This window comes from Elgaria multicarinata, chromosome 4, assembly GCF_023053635.1.
Source record: "Elgaria multicarinata webbii isolate HBS135686 ecotype San Diego chromosome 4, rElgMul1.1.pri, whole genome shotgun sequence".
In the NCBI taxonomy this organism is placed as follows: Eukaryota; Metazoa; Chordata; class Lepidosauria; order Squamata; family Anguidae; genus Elgaria; species Elgaria multicarinata.
In genome coordinates, this window is record NC_086174.1 from 80,084,876 (window position 1) to 80,107,748 (window position 22,873).

The following is a 22,873-nucleotide window of genomic DNA, read 5'->3' on the forward strand; positions in this document are numbered from 1 at the left end:
GGCCTGAGTCTTCTCTTCTCAAGGGTAAACATGCCCAGTTCTTTCAGTCTCTCTTCATAGGGCTTTGTTTCCAGGCCCCTGATCATCCCTGTTGCCCTCCTCCAAATCCCCTCCAGCTTATCTGCACCCTTCTTGAACTATGGTGTCCAGAACTAGATGCAGTACTCAAGATGAGGTCTAACCAGTGCTGAATAGAGGGGAACCAGTACCTTGCATGATTTGGAAGCTATACTTCTATTAATGCAATCCCAAATAGCATTTGCTTTTTTTGCAGCCAAATCACGCTGTTGTCTCATATTCAGCTTGTGATCTACAACAATTCCAAGATCCTTCTCGCTTGCAGTATTGCTGAGCCAAGTATCCCCCATCTTGTAACTGTGCATTTGGTTTCTTTTTCCTAGGTGTAGAACTTGGCATTTATCCCTATTAGATTTCTTTCTGTTGTTTTCAGCCCAGCACTCCAGCCTATCAAGATCACTTTGAACTTTGTTTTTGTCTTCCAGGGTATTAGCTATCCCAGCCATACCCCCAGCATCCATGAAAACATGACCAATGCCCACCGATTGGGGCTGTGCCAGCAGTCATGTCCACATATATCACTTGCATATGGAGGGAGCCAATGAACTCAGGCCAAAGGGGATATACTCCCAAAACACCTTTCCACTCACTAGTAATGAAAAAACAACTCCTGAGGCTAAGTCAAAGGCTTTATTGCACACCACAGGAAAGGAGTGGATCCTGAAAGGAAAAGAGACATGTGTGGGGTTGCTAAGCAGACATCCCACCAGAGCTCCTATGTCTTGGCCAGTTGCTTGACAGACAGCAAGGTTGCAGGTGGCACCAGTTCCATCTTAAGAACATCTTCACCTGTTGCATAGTGGTTTGTACTGAAGCTTGCAAAGGTTCAGGAGCCTGTCTGAAATAAGTAAGTCTCAAGAGCATGAAGGAACAGCCAGAAACATCCTGGTCACTGCTGCTGGTCATGAGGTGGGGCCTCCTTTGTGGTCTGCATGGAACAGGGTGTGGGATGAATCCCAGACTTGTGGGACTGTGGCCTGTGGAGAATAAGGGCAAACTCAGAAAGAATAATGAGCTGTAGTCAGCAGCTTCTCACAATAGGTGTGAGAAGGGAAAGGGAAGAGGAAAGAAGGAATGGCACCGTCTGAATGCTCATCCAAGTGCCTCTCATGCTGATTGTGGGGGAGACTGATTGTGATCAGAGACTCACCTGTTCCCTCTTGGGTGTTGTGGATGGTGGAATTCTGCATCAACAAGAATACCTTCTGCTCTGTTTATCTGGACTGTCATCCTGCAAGGCAAAGTTACTCATGAGTGTTTGGCCAGCAGTGGCAATGATTGGAGCAGTGAGCTGGGCCTTTGCCAACTGAGAGGAAACCTCCATAAGGGCGTGAGCACCTCCCCTGCGTGGGAAACAATGCCCCCACAGTGGTGGTGGTGGTTGGAGATTACAGCAAGGCAGTTCAGACAAGACAGAGTATTCCGTGGGGATGGGATGAAGATATCTGTGGCAGGGTTGCTCCCCCTCCACTTACCAGTGTAGTGGGCTCTGTTCTGGCATCATCCCCGGTGATTGAAGTGATGCGCCTGGAGTCTCACACTGAGGTCCCTGTTAGGGTTTTAGGCAGAAAAGTGTTAGCAATGTGGTCAAATTCCCCAAGTGTGCGGAGGCCCGGACATTTCATGCAAAGTGCCCTTTCTCTTGTTCCCCCTTGACAGAGCTCATCCTTGTGTGCTGTGCATGACGTAAGGGTGATGTAGTCCCATGTCATACACAATATCATCTGAGTTCTGCTCTTCCTGTGTGGTTTTCACATTCTGGCATTGGTATGCTGTGATGGGGCGTGTTGATGTGTGCCATAACCTATGCTCTGTCATGACAATGTGGGCAGGGAAGTGATCAGTGAGAAGGAACACAATGAGAAAGGCGTTCTTTGTGCAGGATTGGTGGCTGGTTAAAGTTGCAATAGCAGCATAGTTGTTGTTTGAAGGCGTATCTGTCATTTTAGCAACTCTGCTGGTGCCCCTTTATCCGCACAGCAGCCACACTGGTGGAACGTCCCACTATCTGAGCAGTTCTGTTGGTGTACCTTTCACAACAGTGCTGCATTTGGTGCTGTGGCCATGTAGCAGGAGGTTTTTTTTTGCCATATCCTCTTGCCCCTCAGCTACTGTACCTTGAATTAGAGCATAAATGACCTTTGAAATTACTCTGAGCATTTGCAGTAATGTCAATAAGTCCTGAGAGCTATGATTTTTCTGAATTTACAAATTGGTTATTTTATGGGGGTGGGCAGGGCGGGAGGTTTCTGGAACAATTGAACAAATCTCAGCACCAAACTATACATTATGGAAAAGACAGGGAAGTTGCTGAACATTGACCCTGTCATGTTTCATTCTCCATGTTCTCCCCGCTACTATGTACTTTTATTAACCAATGATGTGAGTTCCATGGTATGTTTTCATGTCCCCAGGAAGCAGAGGCCAAGGGCGGTCCCATTGCCACCTGCAACTGACTCTGTAACCAATCCTAAGCACATGTGACCGCCTGCCTAGGTAAAGTTGTGAATTCAAGAGAAGTGACAGATCGTACTGGGGAGAAGTCAATGGTTGTGGTGGACGTCTCCACCACTGATGTGGGGGAAAGCCTGCCTTATCCGTGATCTTGCTTGCGGGAACTTTTTAAGGGCATTCAGCCAAGTGTGATTATAAGCCCCATTTCAGAGTTTTGTGCTGAATGTTCAGAAATCAATGATGCGAGTGGGGAATGTGCGGTCCCTGGTGCCCCTCATTTTTAAATTTTAAAAAATGGTGTCTGTGTTGGCTATAGAGCACCGAAATGGTCAGACTTAGCTTGGGGTTAAATTTAACCATTGTAGCACTCTCTAGCACTACAGAGAGTTTTGCCAGCAATTCCGGCCCTTTTTGAGGGGTTTTTCCTGTGAACTGCGGCCTGCAGCAAGGATCTAGTGGGCAGAAATGGCCCCACTAGCCCTCTGGATGTTGCCCTACCTATGCCCCTCCCCATTGGCTACCTGCTGGCTTCCCTGATCCCTCTACTGGCTTAAAACTGTCCTTCCTAGCCCCTGAATGCTCTTCCAAGCCCCCCCCCCCATTGCTCTCCTTAGCCCCCCTGCCAGCATACCAGCTAGAACTGACAGTCTCTTTTTCTCCCCACCATCTTTTATGGGGGCTGAGTGGGCTGCACTGGAAAGCATCTGCCTGCCATTTTCATTTCCTGAGAAGGACTTTGAGCCCCACATCTGGCCCAGAGGCATTCATGGGAGATGAAGATGACTGCAGCTGGAGGCCCTCAGTTTGATTTGAAGTGATCCCAGCTGCTGGTAAGAAAATCTGTAAGTTTTTAAAAATAAAATAAAATGTGGTCAGGGTTGGGGTAGGACACCATGAAAGGGGTTCAGGATTGCCCTCGTGTCCATGGGCACAACATTGCTTTCCCTCAGTCTGGATGTTATGAGACGCAATGGACAATTTGTGAGAAGCTGCACCAGTAGATAAAGCATGGTGCTGTTAATAATCAGCAAGGCATGTGGACAAGATTATTCTGAAATTGCTTCGTATGTTATAAACACTGGACATATAAACAAAGGCCCATTAAAGAAATATCAGAAGATGAAAAGTTTGCATAAACTTCTGCTGCCAAACATATGGAATCTCAGTGAATTCAGGCAGAGACCCGGATTAAATTAACAATCTTTGCTGGGAACTGAAATGGAAATGATACAGAAATGAAGAAGGAGAAACAATAATTGAATTACTCCCTTTTTAATATGCAAACAATCCCCAAGATATTTTTTAAAATTTCCAGACATGTACTAAAGCCAGAGAGAGAGAGGGAGGGAGGTGATAGCTTGTTCATATATTCATTTGCTTAGAAATTTGCAGACATCAACTTCTTAATATATGACAAACTTTTGGGAAGGCATCTTTCTCGAAACTGCTTTTTTCCCTAGTCACCGATAATTTCATTTTTTTAAAATGCCAAGGGCGAAATCTGGAATAGTATCAGCTGATTGGAGTAGACATGGAAAGTACAGTTCATAAATGGTATGTAATACTAAGCAGAATGAGAACTGAAAAAGAAATCCAGTATGGAATCCATCACAGGTATTAATAGGTTTTTGAAAATAGTTTCTCTCTTTCCCAACACTAGTTTCTGAAATGTAAGGAGTACTTGAGGCTTTTTAATATGAGAGTTTAACTCATTTTTGTTGGAACCCCCTCTTCCTGGTGGAAGGTGGCCAATTGCTGCTTGCCTTCCAGCAGGCACCGCCCCCAGGTTGATCCCGGATTGGTTCCAGGGTGACATCAGACAGTGGAAGCGGTGTATTGGCGTTGCTCCGTTTGAAGAAGTCGGGTTAAATCCCTGACTTTTTCAAACCGCAGCATTGTGGGAAAGCCCCGCAATGGCTGCAAAGCTGCACCTGTGTCGCCTAACTGACTCAGCACAGACCCACAGCCACTGCGGGGCTTTCCCCACATATAGACAGCCCCCTGGTGAAACTCCAGTTCTCAGTCCAGTACGACATTATGTTCCTTCATCACTGAAACCATCATATTCTAGATATGTGCTCTCCTAAGAGTTGTCATGGTAATGGTAAGCATCAGGTCATCTTCAATGGCTGGAGTGAAATCCCAAAGTCATTATTCAGATAATTTTTACGAAAAATCTGAAAACCTGGACATAAAAGAAAAGGTTTACTGGCAAAGGGAAACAAATTCAAAATAGAAGGAACCATCTGTTTTGAAATGCTGCTGTTCTTAAAGAAAGGAGCAGGGTATAATTTCAAAAGGAAGGAGAAAGAAAGACGTTGAAAAGTTAAGGTGACTGAAAAGGGAGAGTGCCTATTCTCCAGCAACGTACTCGTGAAAAGAGGCACATTTGAGTGCTTGCAACATCACAGCAAGGATCACGGGCTCAGACACAAACATGCACATGCACACAGACACACTCAGACCCCTTGTGCATCATTGCTGAATGCTCTACAGTGCATTGTGCATTGTATCTGTTACTTTTACCAGAGCCTGTTCTGCAATGGCTTCTGAAACATTACATGCAGATGCTTTCTTCGGGAGAGGAAAATCCTGAACGGACAAGAAGCAGCATCTATTTCTCAGCTTCAAATCACCTCCCCAAGTCCTCCCCCCCCCCCCCCGCTACGTCAGTGTTCAAATCACACATTTCTAAGGGTAAAATGAATGTCTTCAACCCTATGGGGATAACACCATTGAGGGAGGGCATTTGGCAGGGAGAAATGGAGAGTAGGGAAAGGCTGAAGCACAGATCCACATACCCTTGCTCTGCCCCTTGCCACCCACAACCGGAATCCTAAATGTATCCATTTATTGTAATGTACATAGGCACATGCACATCCAGCTACTCAACAAGAGTTTTAGAGTGATCTCTGAGAGGACTCCTATTGATAGTGGCTGCCAGACTTGGAGTCTCTGTACTTTTGTGGAGGAGAGCCCTCCTTGTTCTGATCTAATGCTGCTGCTGCTAATGTTACAAGATTTGGAAACCAGGGTGACCATATTTTGGAAACCAAAAAGAAAGACAACATGGTCGCCCCCCAAGGGGGCATGCCCGGCACCAAGGGGGCGTGCCCACCTGAACATAGCCTTGGTCACGTCTGATTTTACAGCACACATTTAAGACAAATCTCTTCTACATAACATCTTAATGTTAAAATCACTGAAATAAAGAACAAGTGAGAGATTCAATGTATCTGAAATTAACTTCACTCATTCCTACTTTTGTAGGTTTTGCTGTACTTTGAAGCTTTTGCTATACTCTGTGTGTTACATTCTCCCTTTCCCTCAAATATCTTTTCTGACTGTATCTTCACTCATTGCAAGCTGATGTTGTTAACAGCGTTTGCTACTGGCCAGCCAGTAATTTCAATTTTTAATTTTAATTTCAGTTTTTTTAAAAAGCTTGTGTATAATTGTCACAAGTTTCTCTACTCTAACATTAGGGTGGGTGTTGTGGCAGTGAACACTACTTTGCCCATTCACACTTCTCACTTATATACATTAGCTTCTCAAGGCTTATGTGTTGGCACCACTTCGCACACCCAGACTTTGGAATCCTGTCTACTTCCTGCACAAACATGCGACTCTGAGACCCTCTTCCTAATGCCCTGCTTTTCATGCCAGCACCATGGGGATAAGTTACAAGAGATGTCTCCGGGTTGTCTGTGCAGCCTCTGTTGTCTCTCACTCTAAGTCATTGCAGACAAACCAAATCCTCCAGCCTCAAACAATCTCTCTCTCCCCCAAAGTCTCCCAATGGTCCAGCTAGGCTGCACTCTTGTGGCTTGGGATATTGCTTATTGCAGGTTATTGCTTGGTCATGTCTGGTGACTCTTACATCATCATCATCATCATCTCCCGCCTTTTGCCCAATACTTTAAAAACCTCTGCCACTAGCCGCCTTCACCTCCTCTCTTCCTGCACAACTTTGATGCACTCTTAAAACACTCTGCATGGCAAGCCAGCCTCAGGGCCAAGCTACAGGTGCATCTGGGTTGCCTTCAGCCTCTCTCTGCCTTATGCTAGCCTACCAACATTTCCACCCTCAAATAATTCCCCCCCTCTCTCTCTGCCAAAGTCTCCCAACGGTCCAGCCAGGCTGTGCACTTGTACCCTGTGGCTGGGGGTAGGGCAACAGCTTATAGTTTGGTTGCATCCAGTGACTCTTGTTTTTTTAAAAAAACTCCACCGCCAGCTGCCTCTGCCTGCACCAAAACTGAACTCTGAGACACTCTTAAAAAGGCTCTGTGTGGTACAGCAGCCTCTCAGGGCTCAGCTACAGCCATCTCTGAGTTGTGTCTTCAGTCTAACCCTGTCTCTAAGAGATATGCCAGCCAGCCAAAGCCACAAATCCATCTATTTTTCTCTGGTGTGCACTTCAAATGTTCTGCAATTCATCCCAGCAGTGCAGTCAGAGCCAAGCTCACAAGTGTACAAAGTGAAGTGGAAGGGAAGTGGTAGTGAAGCAAAGCAATGATATGCCAGGTTCCAACATTTGCAGCAACAGGGCATCTGCAAAGAAGAGAGCCTCTCTCTCGACTGGCACCTTACTGTTGGTCATGAGTGTTTTTCTCTAAAGATGACCCTTCATCGCCCATGATGTGGAATTTTTTTTAAAAAAGGCCTCTGGCCCATTCTGTTTTGCCCTGTGGGCTGCTTTGACTGACCTCTCCTTTCCCACATTTTGATTTGTGGATGCCTTGCCTCTGCTGAGCTCCAGGTACCCAACTGCACACCAAATCTGCAACAGGAAACGTGCCCTGCTTGCCCACGACTTCTTACTTAAAGACTGGAGATCCCCTTAATGCCAAGGGCTGAAACTGCTCAATATGCAACACCCTAAAGAGGAGGTTTGACAACCTGAGTTTGAAGGATATGGCTCCAGCAGTTTTAAAACACAATAATGATAAAAATTTTAACTTTTAAAAAAATCTTTAAAATATATATATGGATGAACAGATCTGATTCAAACTTGGCATGGCTAAATCTCTCCTTAAGAGCTATTATGGTGCCAACTTTCAGCCCTTTATCTTTAAAAATGTCATTAAAAATAATAATTTTAAAATCCCAGACTTTAAAAAAAATCCTAAAACTCAGTGGATGGACAGATCTGTTTCAAACTTGGCATAAAATCCTTGTTAAGAGCAATCATGGTGCCAAGTTTCATCTCTTTATCTTTAAAAATAACATTTTTAAAAAATATATATTAAATCCTCAAGTTTTTAAAAAATCCTAAGGATCAATGGATGAACAGTTCTGTTTCAAATTTGGTATGGCTAAAGGTACACTCTACCTAAAAGCTATCATGGTGCCAACTTTCAGCTCTTTATCTTTAAAAATGATGGTTTAAAAATAATAATTTTAAAACCTCAATTTTAAAAAAATCCCTAAAAAAATCAATGGATTAACAGATCTGTTTCAAATTTGGTGTGGCTAAATCTCTATCCAAATCCTATCATGGTGCAAAGTTTCATCTTTTTATCTTTAAAAATGACGATTTTAAAAATAATAATTTTAAAACCTCAATTTTAAAAAATTCCTTAAAAAATCAATGGATGAACGGATCTGTTTCAAATTTGGTATGACTAAAGCTCTTCCTAAGAGCTACCATTGTGCCAAGTTTCATGTCTTTATCTTAAAAAATGACGGAGTTATAAGCATTTTTGTTAATTTCCATAAAAGCTGCTCTTTGGAGAAATCCGGATTTCCCCTCCCCCTCCCGGATTTGTCATCAAAAACCCGGACAAATCCGGTCATATAGTCACCCTATGGAAACCCTAAACATACAATAATATAAACAAAGGAGCTGTGTTGCCTTTTTGTGATCAGTTGACGAGCTTGAAGGTGCTGTTGAACCCAGCTCTGCTTTGATTTTGTTTTTTTTTTCGAATTTTAGAAAGTTCTTTTAAATAGTTAATTTTTATAGATTTTTTTTAAACAAAAAAAAATTAGTAAACAATAACTTGGGAATACATTGACTGCCATGTATCATTCAATATCATATATTGCAATACAGAGATTGTTTCACCTATATTCTGCTCATTAATCCTACTCCTTTCATATTGTAGCCTAACAAATATTTCCATAGTTCACTATGAGGGCAGATGGGGGCAGTGGCCAGGAATAGAAACCAAAAGTGCTGACAAAGCTCTCATGAAATGGGTAGTGAGAATCCTTTTCTTGGGGAACAGAAACTTAATGTAGAACTTAAAGCACCTAAAAAAAACATTTAACAGGAAAAGAAACATGCCAATCACCCCAACCAATCCACAGAAGAGTTCTGCTAGCAGTCCATCTACTTTCCCTACTGGATTTACTTTTTACCTCTCCGAGGACTCATTTCAGTGATGAAAATCAATCTGCTTACAGTTTGCTGAAAAGCTACCTCCATCTCAGATGTACCACAGGGAAGAAAAAGACTTTCAAGCCCATGTCAATTCCATTCAGGAACTTTACAAACGTTAAAACTTGGGATATGAATCTGTTACTTCGTATGAGTTATTGACAAAAATACATAACAAAGAAATACACCCATCATTGTGTGACATGTGCAACATGTCCCTTACTGAATGATTGGACAACACCCAACGTCCCGGGTATTAAAATGATAACCCTTACAGCACTTACCCTCCCAGTTACAACATGCACAATTGAACTAGTGTAGTGTAGTGGTTGGAGTATTGGACTCGGAAGCAGAAGATCTAAGTTCTAGTCCTCACTCAGCCATGGAAGCTCACTGGGTGACTTTGGGCCAGACACAACTCTCAGCCTAACCTTCTTCACAGGGTTGTTGTTATGAGTGTTGCGTATGCAACATGAGGATAAAATGGAATGGAGGAGGATTGTGTATGCTGCCTTGGGTTCCTTGGAGAAAAAAATGTGGGATATAAATGTAATAAATAAACAATCCTTTAGAACTTCGTTCAGGGTGAAGACATGGATATGTTTGACAATGAGTGACATTCGGTTGTGTTTGTTGAGGGTCCATAGAGAAAACCTGAAGACTTATCCCAAGGAGAAATGTATAAAAGAGGTTATTGGCCAAAGACTCCAGTGTTTGTTTAAAGAATGATCCAATTTGTATTATATATTTCCTTGATGTTATGGCGGGGAGAAGCATTAACAACAACAACAACAACAACAAAAGTCTAACTGGCTCCAGATCTTATGTCTGGCAATCACCATAGCCGAGGCAGATTCTGTGTAAAAGGTGTGAAATTCAGCCTTCAGGCTTAATAATTTGGTTTAGAGTCCTAACTAGTGTCGTTCAATGGACAAATTGTATGTTTTTCTAATGCCTTTACTCTGTTGGTGTTAAATGGGTAATTAAAGCAATTCGTTCTGAAATGTATAATCCCATAAAATACAGTAAATCACCTTGCCCCCCCACTCCCCAGAATTATTTCTGCAGACACCCATGAGCAGAAGGTCATAATTTCTACTGTTCTTCTTTGCCCATGGAGCTGGTTAGGCTTTTATTTTTTTACTCCTTGGGAAGTCAACCCAAGCTGGAGTCTTCTGCCACAGCGAAGCCCAATGTTTTTAGTTTATTTTCAAACTTACGTTGGGGCTAAACATGGTTGCCAAACATCTGCTAGGTAGTGCCCACAAGACACCTTGCGCCTCTAAGTACTAGCACGTCTGATGTCACCTTCTATGGGCCTTAATCCCCACACAGGCCATGGCACACATTATTGCCTTGTCTTGCTCCACAACCCCTCCCTAAGGTATGGCCACAGTTTCAGGGGCCCTTTCAGAGACAGGTATCAGAAAATTGAAAGTATGTTAAGTAGTGGTATTTTCAGGTATTCCTCATTCTGAATAGTTCCAAATCATTCCCTTAACTCTTGAGGAGTTGTTGCACTCAGTTACTGTACATGTTTCTTTCCCTGTGGATTTTTGTTTGGTTATTACTGGATGGAAGCCTCAGAGAGTGGCAGAACAGCATAGGAGTGTGGGGCTTAATCTTTTCCTTCCTGCTCAGTGAAGTGCAGGTGCATATCATAACAGTCCCCATAGCTGCGCCCCCAAAGAGAGTCCAGAATTGCAGGCAGCTCTGTTGATGCATTTTCACAAACCAATTCTAGCAGTTTTCATCGCCAGAAGGAGCAGGACTTTTGCCAAGGTAAATGGGACTTAAGTGCCCCTTCAGGACCAAGTCACCCCAGAACAGGGAACAAGACACCCTTGCTGGGAAAATCCATCCCCACCCCACACTACCTCCAGCCAGGTAGTGTGTGAATTACAGCTACACTCAGAAGGAACAGGGAACTCTGAGGAGGGTGTGGGTTGGCAGATGATATCAGTGTCACTGTTAATCAAAAAATGCACTCGCTGTGTCCCTGTGAGCCCTGGATCTGTTACACCACTGTTCCTGCCGTTTATCCACTTACAGATTCAGTTTCCATGTCCCACGCACTAACTGTCCCATCCAACAGTTGAACTCAATCTGCCATACAAAGACATTCTCTCCCCGACTATCCCCACATTAATCTCTATTTTTATATGCTTGTAGAAAAGGTCACACCATCACCCTTATAGTACTTCTTTGTTTCTTCAACAAGCTGTATATCTTCTTGAGTTTGGGTCTATTAATATAATATAAGATGTTAACATATAAAACCACAAACTGGCAGTAAACCAACCAATCCCCCCCCCCCGACTTATTTCTACTGGTCTAATTCATTTGAAGTCACACGTGTGCAGCTCTGGGACTTTACCCTCCATGTACACCAACAATTTTTGGAATAGTAAGGAGATATTTGCTGTGGCCATAAGGAATTTACCACTCATGCAAGAGAATGGAGAAGTGAGGAGTCATCCCCCCTCTTCAATGATCGTCAGATGGGGAGAGATGATTTCTAGAGGCAACTAAGAACGCATTAAGCTTTATTTATTATTATGTGTGTATGTGTATTCAGAGAAAGAGCAAGCAGAAACAACGTGAGAGAATAACTATTTTCCACTATGTGGAGTTTGCTCAGCTGCCACCCATCAAGTTATTGTGTTACTACCCTCTAAGTGGGGACAGAAGCTTTTTAACTTCTGAAAATGTTTTCTCTTTTTAAGGACAGAGTTCATCTTCGGCGCTTGTGTTTTTTTGGTCCAAAAAAAGCAGAGAACAGCAAATCCTTTTCTCTACAAACAAAATGTGCTACTTTGATGCTTCCAGTAATTTCCATAAGACTTGCTTAAAAATGGTTCAAAGTGTGAGAGGTGCAGCAGATGCCAAAAAGACTTGACTTGGAAAATATATTATGATTATGAACATATATATTTTGATTGAATGAACTTAATGCTCAGAAAAGAGCACCGGCAAGAAGGCTTTCTGAAAGGGTTCTCTCTCTTTCTCTCTCTTTTGGTCAGCTTCCCACACACAGTGTTGCAACAAGACCCCCATCTTGATCCATGACACACACTGATATTCCACTCTTGGAAAACTGCTTGCTTGGGCCACCTCTAAAGAAGCAACAGCCAAAGCAATCTGGAAACTATGGTGCATTTGAACAACACCGTCCTGATGGCTCAGCAGTATTTCCTTGCAACCATGTGTGTGCTTCAGTATCCGTATACTTTTGAACTCTTGCTGACAGACTCCCGAGTCATACTTATCTTCTCAACACCTCCTATGAATTTAATTTTTCTTGCCATCCTTAAGTATAACCTAAGACTGCCAGCTCTTAAACATTCCCATCCTCCTATATCTTCAAGGGAAGTATATGCATGTTTTCTCTTCCCTGTTTCATGTATATTTTAGTCAGAGTGCCTGCGTTTAGTTCCATGTATTCCCTGGTGTCCTTCAGGACTGCACAAATCAATGCTAGACTGTAGGCAGCTGAACATACAGGGAGCTGAACTGTCAGTCCCAGCAGGGTTAGGGCTTGTATTTGAGGGCAGCAATGGCATCAAGAGCAGTGCTGCTCAGGCAAGTGCTGAGGGCTGATACCCAAGCGGGAGGCAACTGGCAAGAACTTCCTGAAGTTGCTCCTCCTCTTCTCTATTGCAATCAACTTGTTCCCCTGCCTCTTGCTCTGGTCCAAACAACAGGGATGTTGAGAAGGAGGAGCAGGAGATGCCCCTGCCTACTTGCTCCCTGTCATGTAAGCAAGAAGTAGCAATGATAAGAAAGAGGTTGAGGAGCAATAGCAGCTGGTGACAATGGTGGTGAGAAGGTGGACTCGGTGGGGGAAGAGGACCATTGAGAGTGTCTTGCTCAAGGGCCCTCGAAAGTCTGGAGCCACCACTGCTTGAGCGGGCGCTGTTGCGGATCTAGAGGAGGGGCAATCCAGAGGGAAAGTAAATTGCAGGTTTAAATTAAGACATCCATCCCCAGAATAGATCTCACAAGCCTGAAGTCTGCCTGCCACTGTTTTATGTAGTTTGTTGGTTTATGGTAGTTTTGTTTTTATCATGAGGCTAGGGCAAGATCTACACTAAAGCATTAAAACAGTTTATAACAGTAGTGACAACTGTTGGGGCCCAGGACCCACACTCCATATACCATTTTAAAACCGTTCTCAAAGTGTCATATCCTGCTTGGTGTATATCTGGCCTAGGTCTACACTACTGCTTTATAGCAATACTGAAGTGCACTGATAACTGATGGGGCAAAACACATTCTGTATACCATTTTCAAAGTGTTATTTCCTGTTTTTATTACACATTATCCAAAATACTGCAACAAATGGCATTCTGCTCTGTCTTCACTCTGTACAAATGTTCTACACTACTTAACCTGCTCCTTTCTTCCTCTTTATTTAATAGTGGGAATGTTTAAAACCCCAAGTTTGGCAAACATTTAAAACTTAAGTGAAGTTTTGCCAAACAAATGATAGGTCTGATTTTTAAAAATAATTTCAAAGGTAAGTTTAAAGGTCTGGCAAATTTACTGGCAAATCATAGTTGGAAACAAAAGACCCTCCCAACTCTTTCTTTTTTTCTTTTCTTTCCTTTTAAATTGCTGAATCACAGCCCCTTTGTCATCTGATTTCTCCTCGTGGAGAAGATTCCTACAAAATTTCATCCTGATAGAACAAATCATATCAATTCTGTAAGGAAAAGAATTTTCCTGCTTAAAATGTCAGAACACTAGGACGTTATCCCACCTAAACTATAGAGCTGTGTTAGGAACATTAGAAGCTGCCTTATACTGAGTCAGGCTGTTAGTCCATCTAGCCCAGTATTATTGATGCAGATTTGTAGTGGCTTTCCAAATTTTCAGGCAGGATTCTTTCCTTGCCCTGCTGCAGAAGCCAACACCAGGCATCAAACACGCATGTGTGACTCTATAACCAGGCAGTGGGAAAAGAAGGGGAACCGCCTCCACTGTGCTGTGGACCAAAACACACATTTACCTTAAATTTGTATCTACCAGTTGCTTCTTTTTTTTCTTCATGTTTACTCTAGAGTAGGTAGAGGACTTTGATCAGGATCCTAGCATGGGGGTAGGGGGCTTTTAAGATCCAAATTGGCAGCCCTGCACCTATTGTACAGTAATAAGGATGATAGATTTGGATTTGTAATGGATTTGGCCCTCTGGTCTCTTTTCAGTCCCCTGGCTCTTAAAAGTCCCTTTAACATTTCATTTTTGGTTAATCCCAAACCCTCTTTTCCTTCTTACAATTGTGTGTGTGAGAGAGGGGGGAGAGGGTCTGTGACCTCATATCCAATCCCCCTTTTTCCTGGCACAGAGAGAAAGCGTAAGATTTTTTTCCCTCCAAAAGGATTAAGCTAGCACCTTGAAAAGATGGAAATAAGTTGTACAAAAAAGGTTACATGCTATATACTTTTCAAAACAAAGGCATTGCACTAAGGGAGAACAGAAAGAAGGGGCAATGTAGGGTTCAGGCATTGATTGCAATTTATGCTGGTGAACACTGTATAAGGTGCAATATTTGTTCCAGTTTGGTACCACAGCGGTGAGTAACAAGAATCACAGATGCAGAAAACAGGCTCAGTGGAGATGGCTTTTGGCTAACCTGTGGATATCTCATTCATTTCCCCCATTTGAATGATATGTCATCAGTAGTCCTTGTTTTAAGCATCTGCTCAGTGTAGGCAATGTAGATATTTATGCTTCATCATCAAGGATCTTCTAGTCATGTCTGAACACAATGTGCAATATTTTCAGGAAATGGGATAGCAAGAGTGTCTATCAAAACACCAGGTTGCAAATCATTTTATGAACTGCATTCAGACACCCCTGAATTTGCCTGTCTTTTTAATAATCAGGGTAAGCCCTATATAGCAAGTGAATCCCTTAGGAACATTTTCAAGGTGCTGAACCCATTTTGGGAGATAGGGTTCAGCACTTTGGATAACTCTTTTAGAGTTCTGACAGGTTCTGACTGAAACCCAGAGTGGATTTATTGCCCCACTTAAATAGGAGCCACCAGGAAGAGATACCTGCTTTAGGGCCAAGCCACATGTTACCCTGAATGTGTGTTGTACGGCTATGTCTTCAGATTTTCTTTCATTAATTACAGGAGCAGCCTCACATCCCCATTTGTCAATCAAGTCTGGGAAGGGAGATGCATCCCCTCCTTTCCTAGCCATGATCGGGATGAAAATCTCTCCCACCATGTGCCTTTGAAGGAAAATTCCCATTGGCACCATAAGAACTTCTTTTCTAAACCTCATAGCTGTGCTTGGCAAGGGGGAGGGGGATTTTCATTCCAATCACAGCTGGGGAGGCAAAAGATAAACCTCCTCTCCCGGTGTGCTGCAGTCCCAATAACAATCGTCCCTCCCCCACATGCCTGCAATTTAAGGAAAACCAAAGATGTAGCCTCTCACCATGCCCTCAGCCTAACATGCAGTTTGGCCTTTGGAATGGCATCTGATGCAGCGAGTTTCATTCCTTTTTCTCCATCTATTACCTGGGATGCTGCATTTGATTGAAACAATGCCCAGTTTTTACAATCCCATTTTTTTAAAAGTGGGAGGAAGACAATTAAAAGTCTACTCGCATTTCCTCACAATTGTGACTCTAACTCTATATTCTAATTAGAATAATTGCCGTCTACTTGGCTCCCCACCTCCGCTATTCAAATCAGTGTTCCTTCCACATCTGGGAGCCTGTGTGCGAACACTCACTCACTCACACACGTACATACAGTAACATTCCATCTCAAAGGTGACTGCATTATACTATTAATTTGTGAGGCTCACTTCTACATGTACTGGAGATAACCTTTTTCTGTCAAGTGGTTTGCTATTGCACTGTTACTGGGAGTCCCACTCCCAAAGCAGGGTTTGCATTTTCTCAGTAACAGCTGAATCCCATGGAATTCCCCTTGCATTCCTCTTTACTAAATGGGCACCCACTAGGGCAGGCAGGTGGCAGAAGGTAGTTCTCCAGGTGTTTTGGACTTCAACTCCCAGAAACCCCTGCCAGCACAGCCAATGGTCAGGAATGCTGGAAGCTGAAGTCCAAAACAACTGGAAGTCTACTTGCTGCACTAAAGCCGCCTTCTCCAACCTCCAGATATGTACCCTCCACTTCCAGGCAACACTATCTAGCATGGCCCTTGCGTGTGTAGAATTATGGCAGTTATAGTTCAACACATTTAGCTTGGAAAGACTGCACAGGGAGACAAGTAATTGAGCTGGACATAAATCCAGTGACTTTTCCCTGTATGTATGGCTCTTCCATTCATTTCCTGCCTCTGCCCCCCACCCCCAACTCTTTTTTGTGAGTTTTTTACTATGATCTAAAGGAAGTTCTGAGTTTTGCAGTGGGGGGATATATATATATAAGGGATCAACAAAATTGTTGAAAACAAAACAGTAATGCAAGGAAGAGAAAAAAGTCACCAAAAGGGGGAACATAAAGACAGGGAATGTAAGACAAGCCGAAATGGCGGTGGCTGAGATGTTAATTCTCCCCCCCACACACACACACACCTTTTAATCTTTTTAATTGATATTCTACAACTTCCCACTCTGTTAGGCCAAATATGTCACAGCTCCCCATCTTTCTTTAAAGAACTAAAACAGCATTTTATTCTCACAGTCAATCATCCTTCATTGACAGATTTCAAACACATCTCTATCTCTGCAAAGCCTCCTCGAGCCAAGTGTCTGGTTATTTATATGATGTGAAGAGAAGACCCTTATCAGGCCACTGGGTACAATTCATTGTTTCCCTATGAGTGATGACAAGCTTCCTTCCTCTACACTTATATTCAAAATTTGCCTAATGTTTGACATATTATTTAATCAGAGCACTGAGTAGTCAAGAAGAGGAAATGGAGAGGTCTTACGGTCCTCTCTGGATGGTGCAAGACAGAGGAAATGCATGTCAGCCTGTTGGAGCTACAGAAATACCAGGGAAAGGTTCTTGCATCACATGCCTCCAAGTGACTAATTTTGCAACTCAGGGCATCATTTAGAAATGCTGGAAACACTAAGGCCTGGTTCCAACAGTTAACTGGTCACCACACAGTTGGCCATGGAAATGTGGGGCAGGGAGACAGCTTGAGGGCACCAGTAGTTTTATTTGTTTTATCATTTATTACATTTACATCCCACCCTTTTTCCTCCTTAAGGAACCCAAGGCAGTGTACATAATCCTGCTATCTCCATTTTACCCCCTGTGAGGTATGTTGGGCTGAGTGTCTGTGACTGGTTCAAAGTCACCCAGTGAACTTCCATGGCTGAAAAGGGAGTAGAACCCAAATCTCCTGCCTCTCGGTCTGACACTCTAGTCACTACACAACACTCTAGTCACTACACTGAACCAGTCCCTCTCCCTGGGGCCCTCACTGCAAACTCTATGATGATGGCCCTTCCTTGAGTAGCCATGCTCCTGCAAATTGTCCCATTACTATAAATCGGTATCACTGCATAATCTCTGCAAGGTTGTCAATGTGCCAACAGCACTATGCATTCACCAAATCTCTGAATCAGCCTTCAGATTTTCTAGAGTGGCCATGTGCCTCTTTTACAAAGGACAGTCCTTTATTTGATGGGCTGCCAGAGGACCATCTTCTGTTTGAAGGCATCTTCTATTTGAAGGGCTGTTTGGTCCAATTCCAGTTTAAAGATAATGGGCTTCTCTACATTAAGCAAAAATCCTACATCCTTACCAGGCTTTCTTCTTATGGAGTCTTTCCGGGATTATGATGGGCACAATACACATTCCTCCCCTCCCTCCTTGTTGGGAAGTTTCCTTTGTGGGGAAATTCCATATGTTCCATTTATACAGCTAGCAGATGCTACATTCCAACAATATTCTGCTATCCCATTTATTACTGCATTTCAACGAGTTAAATCATGGCAGAATAAAGCTAAAAAGGAGAGCTAAAAGGGAGAGGCACCAGAGGATGATGACAGCTTGAAAAGGATCTGCAAACTTCATTGAGTAACCAGTCTTGATCACACTACATAAGCTCCGTGTGAAGGACCCCAATGAACAATAAGAACAGTTAGCACCTGGACTTCAGACCAAACAAAGCACATGGATCACCTGGTTACAGTTTTCCACACGATGGTGAGACATACTGTATTTCTGTTCAAATGAAACTTAATTCTAAGTGTACATCAATACATATAAATCAGCACATGCAAATTTTATACAAGCTGGTGTCTTATTTTGTTCTTTTTTTGCCATTTCTCCAGTGGCCACCCTGTCTTTATTTGATGTGAATCAGGTGATTCTAACCTGGGTTCTTTAGCTGGGCAACCTGCCTCTGTGGCTCCCTGGCCTTGTCCTAGGACTGCTTCCTCCTGCCTCCCACTCTGCCTGATACCTGATACATCCCTTTTTGTTACATCCCTTTTGGGGCTAAGCTTTCATCTAAGGCCCTGGCCTGGAATTGCCTCTGCCTCTGGAATGAGCCTCCTGTTGATCTGCCCCAGCACACCATCCTGACTCAGGTTCCAATCATGCCAAGTTTTGCACCTTCCTCTCTCTGCATGCTTAACTTCCTATGGCCTAGTGTTGACTATCAGGAAGCCAAAGGATACTGGAATGGAAGGAGAAGACTGCCTTCCCTTACCCAGGCAACTTTTACAATCTTCAGAGGAGGCCCTACTCATCATTCTGAGACAAACAGAATATTGCCCCGCAGTACCTCGATGATGGCCTTCTCTGTAGCGGCACCCACCCTCTGGAAAACCCTCCCTCGTGTGGTTCAGGAAGCAGAAAATGTAACATCCTTCAAATGCCTTCTGAAAACATATCTTTTTAGACAAGCTCTCCCTGGACTATAGCTTATTCTGGTTTTATATGAAATTGTGAAAGTTTTAAATCTTGACTTTTTTATATTATGGTTTTGTATATTATGGTTTTATGGTAAACTGCCCAGAGAGTCTCAGCTATTGGGCAGTATAAAAATATAATAAATTAAATAAAATGGGAGATCATCACTTGCATGAACATAGCATCTGCTCCAAAGAGAATACAATATTTTGAAGAATGAAATAGGAGCACACCAATGACTGACTGTCTCTGTGTGTGTGTGTGTGTGTGTGTGTGTGTGTGTGTGTGTGTGTGTGTGTGTGTGTTCCTCTGTTCGTCCAGAAACAGATATTAGGAGATCATTCCCTTCCTCATTTGCCATTTCTCTCCTACCCTACAACACTGACCCAGCTAGTTTGCTGCACATATAAAAAGCAGACGTGTTAATGTAACTGATGGCCTTGTAGAAATGTATCAAAATCCTGGCTTTAGGAAGAACAGCCTCAGGCTACAAATACTGCTTCTTGACTGCACCAAATCCTGCCCACTGAGTGCTAGCAGCACTGGATATGTTTCCCACTGGTTTAGCAACTATGCACAATATTTCATCATTCCCTCTTTCTTTCTTCTGGGCTGGGTGGAAAGCTCAGAAAGAAAGAATGGTTTCCCTGCTTCTATTCTTTTCTGTCTATAGCCTCCCTATTTCACTGTCTCATACCCTCTCGTGCCACAACAATAGCACAAGATAGGATGAATACACCACATATACAGGTGATAAAGGGAGAAGCTACTGAGCATATACATAGAGCGATGCCTTGTTCCCAACAGTGAATGCTAATTTGGTTAAGGAAATGAAACGTAAGGACGTACTGTACCAAGTGAGTAGTGTCATTTTTCCTAGATGTGGTGCAGTATGTCAGTCTGAAATATTCAGGAATTTTGAACAAAAGTTTACATGCCACTTCTTTGTGACGAATAAATGGAGGAGATGGGGCCTATTCAGGTGTTTTTAAAAAGGGTTAAAACCAATGTGAGAGGAGAAGGTACACTCCAGCTCACAGTTTTTGTCGCTCTGTACTCATGGAGGATGACTGTATGAGGAGGAAAGTCTCCTATATCTCTGGAATCAGAAGATGGATTTTCCTGTGTCCTGACTCGTGTGGAAAGCCTCCACAGAGACAGGAGACTTTCCGCTTCAAACTGTCACCCTCCACGGGTTGAGGGCAATAAATGCAAGGAGGCAAGGGGTGGGCTAGAGTGCTTCACCTTGATTTGAACCCCTTTTTTGCCTTAATAGGGCTATAGTCTTTCAGCGTTCTGAATTTATTCTTGTAACCCAAACAGAGCAGAATGCTATGGAAGATTAAAACAATTCAACACCAACAGTTAAGGAAGAGTCTTATTATGCCATATTATGCCTGTTCTTCTTGAAAGGCTAAAGCTGCGATAAACAGAACCTAGAAGAATTCTGACTCTTCGGAGCAGTTTTCAAATTTAGTGGGCTGATATGAGACTCGCAGAAATGGAAGTGAAATCCAGTTTAGTGGCAGGATGTGTGAAAGATTCCCTCATCCCACATGAACCTGACATAGTTTATGATTGTTTTTGGAATCCCTGTGGTGTATCCAAGAGTGGTTAGACTGGTGGGAATGTGGAGCAGGGCCTTCTTTGTGGCAGCACCCTGATTCTGGAATTCTTTCCCTAGAGGGGTGAGAGCTGACCCATCTTTGCTCAGTTTGAGGCAGGTGCCAAAGATGCTTTTCTATTAGGCTTTTAATTATTATTATTTTAAATACGGGGTTGATTCCGTTCTCTGAGATTTTAATGATAGCTTAGCTCTGAATTTGGTTTGTTGTTTTGAAATTGGTTTAATGTTCTTGTTCTTTTTGTACTCTGTTTGGGCCAAAAGACAGGTAATAAATATTGTAATAAATGAAATAAAAAGATTACAATAATCTTCTGTAGTCCACTTTTCAACGGCAGATTCTTGTCTCTCTCTGTTTCTCAGTGTCTTTCTCTTTTTTTCACAATAGACTCGATTATGTTCTAGAGCTCACTACTTGGCAATCCTGTCCGACTTCCTTTTCCACACAGAGCAAAGGCAAGATAATTAGTCAAAAACTGGAAGGTGACTTGCCTAGGCAAGTTCATTTCCTACTTTAACCCCAGCATTAATTTCTTTGGGAATTGAATTTATTTATTTTTACCTACAAGGTAATTTTCATTCTACAAAAGGCACAGCGCCAGCTACACTGCCTCAGCTCATCTAGGCAATAAGAGACAAACAGCTTAATTATTTGTGGTATATATTTTACAGACCCATTAAAAAAAAAGTTGCACCTGAGAGAGAAAATTCTCCTCCACCACCCCATTGTAATAATAAATAATAACAACATTAAATAATGGACATTTCTTATGCTCCAAATCAGCCACCTGAGGCAGCTGCTTTGTAACGTCTCACATTTTTCCTTATTCTTATGAAGAGCAAAGCATTTAATCATGTAAATACAGCAGATCTGAAAGTGCTAAAGCTTACCTGTGACATGGGCAACATGGAAAGGATATTCTTGAGTTCCTCTGACCTTGATGAAAGTTCCTTTCGGCAATCACATTCATATTCTTAGCCAAATGCTTTCATGCCCATATTTACTTGAAAGCAAAATCTCACTGATTTCAGGAGAGCACAGTTCCAAGCGGGTGTGATAGGTATCCCAGCCTTAAGCAAAACTATAAAATTGACACTGACCTATAGAAAACAATATGGGCACCTCCATGTGCAAAACCCATTTCCTATTGGTGCACATAATTGGGGTGGATATACATGTGTTGGCTCTGCAGACATTTTTTTAAAAAAGATATTTTTTTGGGGGGGGGAGGCTGCTTTTTGTAATAAATAAATACAGAAAGGATTGAAGCTAGGCATGAAACTTTCTTTTATCACTACTGAGCATTAACACCAACAGCATTATTTCTCATATTTTTACATATAAGGATATTTCCATCTCCAGTTTTCAGTTCTGGGACAGGGACTGGAAAGTGGAGTGGGAGGGAGGGAGGGAGGATGAAGGAAGGTCACAAACACAATTCAGCCCATCTGTCAACGGTGGACCACAACTAGGAAACAATTAATATAGGTCCACTGGTCCACATTATAAGTAGCTACTTCTCATTGTCAAATTCACTCCATTTTCCTTTCTAAAATAATAAAAATGGTAATGATAATGATATTGGAAAAAGCGGTATTATAGTGCTGTATAGAAAGCTGCCTAGAATCACTCCCCCCTACGCCTTATGCCAGGAAATAAGAGCTGTTCTGCAGGTAACAAACTTACAATTTGCCATTTCCATACCTTTTCCCTCACACACGCCAGTTCTATCCAGACCGAGGCCTTAGAAAGATAGGCTGTAACAAGCAGACGCTTTGGAGGCACATGCTGTAGCAAGCACTGTTCTGACATTTGCTAAGCACCAGAGTCCCTCAAGTGACTGGGAGCTAAGCCATTGACGTCACTGAACAATAGGCAAAATATTTCCTCCTCCTCCATAGCCCTGAACTGTAAACACCAAGCCTCCACACAGCAGGCTGAACATTTGGGGAGAAAAAGAATGTTGCTGCCTGAAAATCAGCAGCTGCTACTGCTGCTGCATAACCAACATCCTCGTCTCCTCTTTTTGTGCGTGTCATGCTGTAAGACTGTTGCTGTTCACTTGATTTCAGAGCACAAAGTAGTGGAGGTGTAAGAAGGTGTGTGGGAAAACTGACTTCACACAAATACCTTTTAAAACCTTTCAGTCTCTCCCATCTGTCTAAGTTCACCACAAGCACAGATTCCCTGAGGGAATGGCCTTCCTGGGTACAAGAAAACTGTGATGAGAGCTGGAATAGGAGGACCAACAGGCAAAGAGCAGGAGGGGAAGGAAAGAGGGAGGGGGAAAATGGAGGGAAGGGTCTCCCTTCCAAAGCATGCGTGAGTTTGTCAGGAAAATTTGCATCTGCTCAACCTGATTAAACTTTTTGGTGTTTTTCAGTTCCATTCATCTTGGGTAGGGATGATCCAATCCATCATTTTTGCTTTCTTCTGTATTTGTTTTTTTTTTTAAATAAAAATCTTAAGT

At 42.7% G+C, this 22,873-nt stretch overlaps 1 long non-coding RNA gene across 1 annotated transcript; it reads right to left on the bottom strand.

The window, feature by feature from the left end:
- Positions 1 to 890: 890 nt before the first annotated feature.
- Positions 891 to 22,191, bottom strand: LOC134397732 (uncharacterized). Its single transcript, XR_010025379.1, has 3 exons — positions 22,108 to 22,191; positions 1,229 to 1,309; positions 891 to 1,055 (listed from the first exon to the last, which is right to left on the bottom strand). It is a non-coding gene; the product is annotated as an uncharacterized LOC134397732 (long non-coding RNA).
- Between the last annotated feature and the right edge of the window lie 682 nt (positions 22,192 to 22,873).